The sequence below is a fragment of the Globicephala melas genome, chromosome 10 (assembly GCF_963455315.2).
Source record: "Globicephala melas chromosome 10, mGloMel1.2, whole genome shotgun sequence".
Classification (NCBI taxonomy): domain Eukaryota; kingdom Metazoa; phylum Chordata; class Mammalia; order Artiodactyla; family Delphinidae; genus Globicephala; species Globicephala melas.
In genome coordinates this window covers 59,598,461-59,604,460 of record NC_083323.1, presented here as the reverse complement: position 1 = coordinate 59,604,460, position 6,000 = coordinate 59,598,461, and positions in this window count along the sequence as shown.

The window sequence follows — 6,000 nt, the reverse complement described above, 5'->3', positions numbered from 1 at the left end:
GTGCCGCCCGAGGGAGCCTGGCACCGGAGCCGAGGAACTGGGCTTGGATGAGACCAAACGCAGCGGACCTTTAGCCATTGTGACCCAGCCGGTTGCCTGGGGGTGAGTTCTCCTCTCTGAGCCGGAGCCGCTTCCTGGGGACTCCGAGATAAGCCTTCCGTTTGTCAGTTTCCCTGACGCGGAGTGGAGAACTTCCTTCAACGACCGGTCTGTGCGGAACTCACCGGCAGTTGTTGCTAGAAAAGCTCCCTGTGAAAGACGCACAGTCCACATTCGGAGCATGGAAAAGCTGTTCCACAAAATGCACGCTTGGCCATACTGCCGACATAACCGATATACTGAAACAGTCTAAAATGCACAGCCATCTGTATCACATGTACTCTGGGCATGGAAAATATATTTCTCTAGAAAATATACATATGGAGGCACTCTTATCTATTGTATGGGAAAACAACCTCCTGGGAAAAGATTACATATAGCATGTATACCCATTACATGTAAAAATTCATTTACATAGATTAAACAGTACACTTGCACACATCCTGCGCAGGGAAGGTACAGTCCTACATCTATTTAGCTCCATGGATGTATACACTCCAAAGGGCATATAAAATCAGTACATGGACAATGCATCCAGATATTAATATATCCACATTAAAACACTGCATGAAAAATATACATCATGTTATTATATATACACAAAGTGCCTATCAACCCAGTGTATGAAAAATATATTCTGTGAATTATGTTTGTACACATGGTGTATGTGTACCAAATACATTGAAGTACATACTTTGATTTCACATATTACTGTATTTATAATACACATTTCTCTGGCAATCTTAAAAACAGTAGCAGGAGGAAGCTCAGGCATTGGCAATGACATTCTCTATCAGCTGAACCTCTTTTCTGTTCTGTATTTCTATTATTTCTGTCTTTTACAAACCCCCTTCTGTGTCTACGTGGATTATTTATATGAGTGGTCTTCTATCTCTATTTAACTGTTGCTTCTCTTGTCTGAGGTCAGGGTCTATATTTAGAGCCCTAGGTCCTGTTTGCGGCAGGGTCTGACTGCATAACCACTCCTGTATGGAATTAGCATTGTATAATTACGTTACCCCTTCTGTCTCAGGATGTGTTCTTCTAGATATAATATAAATATAGTTACTCTGAGCTGCCAGTTAGGAAAGGGGGAAAGAAGGAAGAGCAGCAACCAGGTGAGGTGTGTAACAGGTAGGTTCCGGCTGTGTGCTGGGCATGCAAGGGCTTCTTGAAAGCTAAGGTTTGTTTAACTTTTTAAAAATTTACTTTAAAAACTCAAGTCCAGGGAAGTATGAAGTAAAGGCTGGACCTTGTCTTCTATGCTCCTCTCAAATCTGAGAGCAGGCCCACTCCGTCCCAGACGACCGGGAAGAGGACTCCGGCCTGCCCAACTCCTCGACTCCAGTTCCCATCCTTAACCTTAACCAAGCAACTGGGAAAGGTTATCCAATAACCCAAGTTTTTCTCAACAAAACCCATTCCCAACGCTTTTTCAGAGGCAGTCATAAAGTATTTTCTGGAGCTGAGCTAACTCCGATCTGGCCCCCTAAAAATGAAACCCACTTGGGTCTTTCTTTAGCAGCTAAAAATCCTGGACTACATGACACACGCCTATGGAAAAATTCTTTGAGAGACAATACACTCACACCCAACAGAGATATTGTTTATGAGTCGATAGGTTCCATGTAGATGCGGCCATACTTTACTGTCCAAAGAAATCAATTAATTAGTGCCTCGCCAGTCCCCTCCCCACCCCGCCCCCGCCGGCCGCTGCTTGGCTGAGCTCGAGCGGCAGAGATAGATGTGCGTGGCCAGCTCGCTGGTCTTGTTAACAAGCCTCGTCATAAAGATGGAATGATAAGGAGAGAGAGGAAGCCCTGGTGGCCGCGAGGGGGGGCTTCGATAGCCCAGCCCGACGGGCTGTGGGACGGCGGCAAATCGGAACCAGAGCGAGCCCAGTGCAGCTCCTGCTCCAGCACCAGCACCGGGGATCACCGAGGATCTGGTGTATCCAGTGTTCTCCCCTTCTGGGGTGGTCACGCTGTAACTCGAATAATCCCCTCTCCCCTCCCCTTTCCTGAGTCGTCCCTTCTCTTCACTGAGCCCCAAATTTTAAAAAAAAATAATAAAAATACATAAACCTCTGTCCTTGAGTGCCTGTCTTGCCCTCTGCCACGTTTGTTCCGGGACCTGCCGCCTCCTTTCCCTGCATTTCTCCGCGTGGTTCCTTTTCATCTCCATCTGGCGCTCTCTTCCCTCCTTTGGCTCTCTCTCTGGCTTCATGGTTGCTTTTTCTACCAGGTTGGTACTGGCTCAGGCCCCAATGAGCTTGTAAAAATAATACAAATACCCCCTGGTTATCTCTCGGCAGAGTAAACACTCCCAGATAAGCCCAATGGAAAACAAAAAAACAAATAACAACCAAACACTCCCCCCCAAAAAACCCTTGGATATAATTGCTGGTTTGGGTTGCAGCACTTAATTCTGTTTATTCTCACCAATGTGCATACTTAACAGAGAGATATTGATATTAAAAGGCAGGGGGGAATTAATTTTACTTTTATAGTCATCTATTAAGAGCAGAGGATGATCTGGGTCTCCTTTAAAGGGACCGGAAAAAGGGAGGAGGGAGAGAGAGAGAAAGGGAGGGGGAAGGGAGAAATATGACTGAAAGCGAACAAAGATCTTTGCCTGAAGAAACAATGTAACACTAGACAGAACTATAAAGTATGGGAATGTAAGAACACAGGACTCTCTCTCAGCTTCCCCCATTTGGAATCCTGTCCCTTGCACTTCCTGCTGAAATCTCAACCCTGACTACACAGCAATGTTCAAGGAAGAATTCATGCAATTATCTGGATAATTGTAGGGGGAGAGAGAAAGAATTTCCCTTTGATTGTCTGATCCTCTCTGGTGTCTGTGCAAAGGAGGAGGAGAAGTGGGATGTAGGGGGGAAAAGGAAGTGGTAGCGTCTCCCAATATGACCCTATCCCCTACAAGATGGCTACTTCTAAATCCAGGAGGTCCTAGCAGGCTTACAGATTCTGGAACATACTCAAGAATGGACACAGATTCACTTTCATTTTCCAGGATATTTGCTTGGCTTTACATTGTCTGCATAGATCTGCCTCATCCAGTATTTTAATTATCACAAGTAAGTGAATAATAGATAATTATAGGGGTGTCCATAATATCATTTATTTTATAGCCACACAAGATATGATTAGAGTTAATGTCCGAGGCTTTGTTGGAGCATGGGAGGCAACAAGAGGCAAAGCAGAGAGGCCTGGATAATCTATCTCTTTCCTATTTTCATGTGTGTGGGAATCTCCAGAAATCCCTAATTCTCTAAATTCCCTCCCCAAAGGTCTTAAGTGAAATCTCTAGGATTTTAGGGGCTGGAAGCTGAGAGAAGGGCAAACAACAATTTGGTCCTTAAGTCTCCCCCTTAGTCTCAAGAGCAGTGGTCTCTGCTCTCCCCATACTGCCACAACAAGGGCTTCGTCCTCCATTCAAGACGACTAGGGTCACAGAGACTTGGCGGGTGAGGCCAATGAGAGGAAAACAGAGTCTTACCAAAACCAAATTCACTGCCATCCTCAAGTGGGCACTGGGCCCAGAGTGAAGCCCCTATAATCCTAAATCGGCCTTCTTTCCTGGACCCTCTTCCCCAGGGATACCTGGATGGGGGCAGAGGCCAGGCTAGGGCTGTGGAGGTCAGCTGGGGTGGGGATGGGAGAGTACTTAAAATATTTATTCTTGTTTCCGGGATTCAAAAGATCAGGAGAGAGAGAGAGAGATTGCAATAGAGAGCTGGGCAAGAGAGAATCAAGGGAAACCATGAAACCAGTGGGCAAGAATAAAAGGAATGAGTGAAAGAAAAGGGGCAGGAAGAAGAAAAGCAGGGGAAAAAGAGAAGGAAGGGAATAAGAAAGAAAAGGTAGGAAAAAGTGAAGAAAAGGACAAAAGAGAAAAAGATGAAGTGAAAAAAAAGGAAAGGAGAGATTTGACAGAGAAAAAGAAGAGGGAGGCAGAGGCCAGGGTCGCCTGGGCTCTGCCTGGCCGCCTGCAGCGGTCTGGGTGGGCGGGGGGCGCCCTGACAAAGTGAAGGTCAAGTTAGCATCGTACCTTATAAGGAAGGCGTCAGTCCTCCATTTCAGCCTTTCTTTCTGCCAGGACGTGGCCGTGGCATTTCTGGTCTTGTAAACACTGGACTCTTTGGGGCCTTAAAAAAAAAAAAAAAGACCCCCCCCTCCTTCCTTTATTGGGGGTGAGCTCGGCCGGCTGGGGGAAGCAGTGGACAGAGAAGTCAACTAATGAAGACTCCGGGAAACTTTTCTCTCCTTTTCTCTCTCTCTGGCTCCGCTCCCGCCAGCTGGGGCCCCCTCCCTCCCGCCCTCCCTCCATCCATCCCTCCCTCTCCCTCCCTCCTCTCCCCACCCCAATGCCTCTTTTTCTCTCCGTATCTCTCCGTCTTCCGTATCTCTCGCCACCGCCTGTAACTCTGGGCTCCATCTCTCCACTCCCCCCCTCCCATACGCAGACTTCTAAATCCATTCCATTCCACCGCGAAGCGGAGCAAGACGTAAGAATTGGAGAGAAAATTAGCCGTCACAAAGAAAAAAAAATGTTCATTTACAGCTTAGATGTCTGACTATTAAGATTTTCTTCGAAAACAAGGCGGTACAGTCGGTAAGGAGGAGGGGGAGTGAGGCAGCAGGAGTGGGGAGGGCTGATGAGGCAGGAGCCGTGGATTTATTTATTTCTCATATCCAGAGGCGGAAAGAAAGGGGGAAGAAGCGGCAAAGCGAGAGAGAAGCTGTTGAACCCGGCAACTAGCAAAGTAGGGGGCTGCAGCTGAGGGACGGGGAGCGAAGCGCGCCGCGCTAGGACCCTGTAACGCGGCTGCGATCCCCCAGCGTTGAGCCGGCTCAGCCTAGACAAGTATATTAGATATCTGTTGGTCTGAGACGTGGGGGAAAGGCAGGGATGGAGGGAGGCAGGGAGAGAGGCGGAGTAAGGCGACGCCGCAGCCTGCACGCTGGAGGGAAAGCGAGTTCCGGAGTGGAGGCGGCGGCGGGCTGGGCTGCGGGAAGCCGGCAGCGGGCAGCGGGCAGCGGGCAGCGGGCAGCCGGCAGCCGGCGGACTCAGGCGAAGGAAGGCGGCCGAAGAAAGGAGCCTGAAGTAGAATCATTGGCCCTCTCCCTCCAGGGTACCAGGGTAGCAGCACTAGGGCGGGGGGGGGGGGGGGGAGAGAGAGAGAAATGGGAATTCTAATGGCAAGGGAAGGGAGGGGTGCACTGATGGGGGGCTTCTGGTTAAATCTGATGCCCCACAAACCCCTGCTGGTTGTCACCTACACCCTTCTCAACTGGAAAACCGGACGGAGTCTGGGATCAGCCCCGTCCCACTTGACCTACCTGGTTGAGGGTGCCTAAGAACTATCTGGGACCTGAAGTGGGGTCTGGGGCCCAGGTGGGAGCTGCCAGGAGCGGTGGGGGCAGGCAGGGAGCTCCCAGGCCTGTATGCCTGGAACCCTGCCACCCTGTGTTCTGATCATGAGAAACAAAGGGGGAGGATTTGATTATCTCTGCTGGTGTTAAAGGAGCCTGGCTTTCAAAAACAGCCTCTGACCCTGAGATCTAAGGTGATAAGTGTCTCTCCCACTGACGTTTAATCTGGGCAAACGTCCTACTGCCTGGGCTCAAGGGGCGGAGGGGGTGGCCAGGGTGAGGACAGTTGCTGCCGGGAAGCGCCAGGGAGGGAGTGGCAGGCCCTCTCTGTCATTATCTGGAGTTGTCTGGACAGTATCTTTAAAGGTCAGAGTGGACTGGGGAAGCCCTTTCTGATGTCCCCCTCAGCCCAGAGAAGGGGAGCCCCAAGAAGGGAGGGAGTTTACTACGAGCTGCGACATTTCCCCCTAGTGTGGGAAAGGCAAAGATAGCCAGACCTCATCCT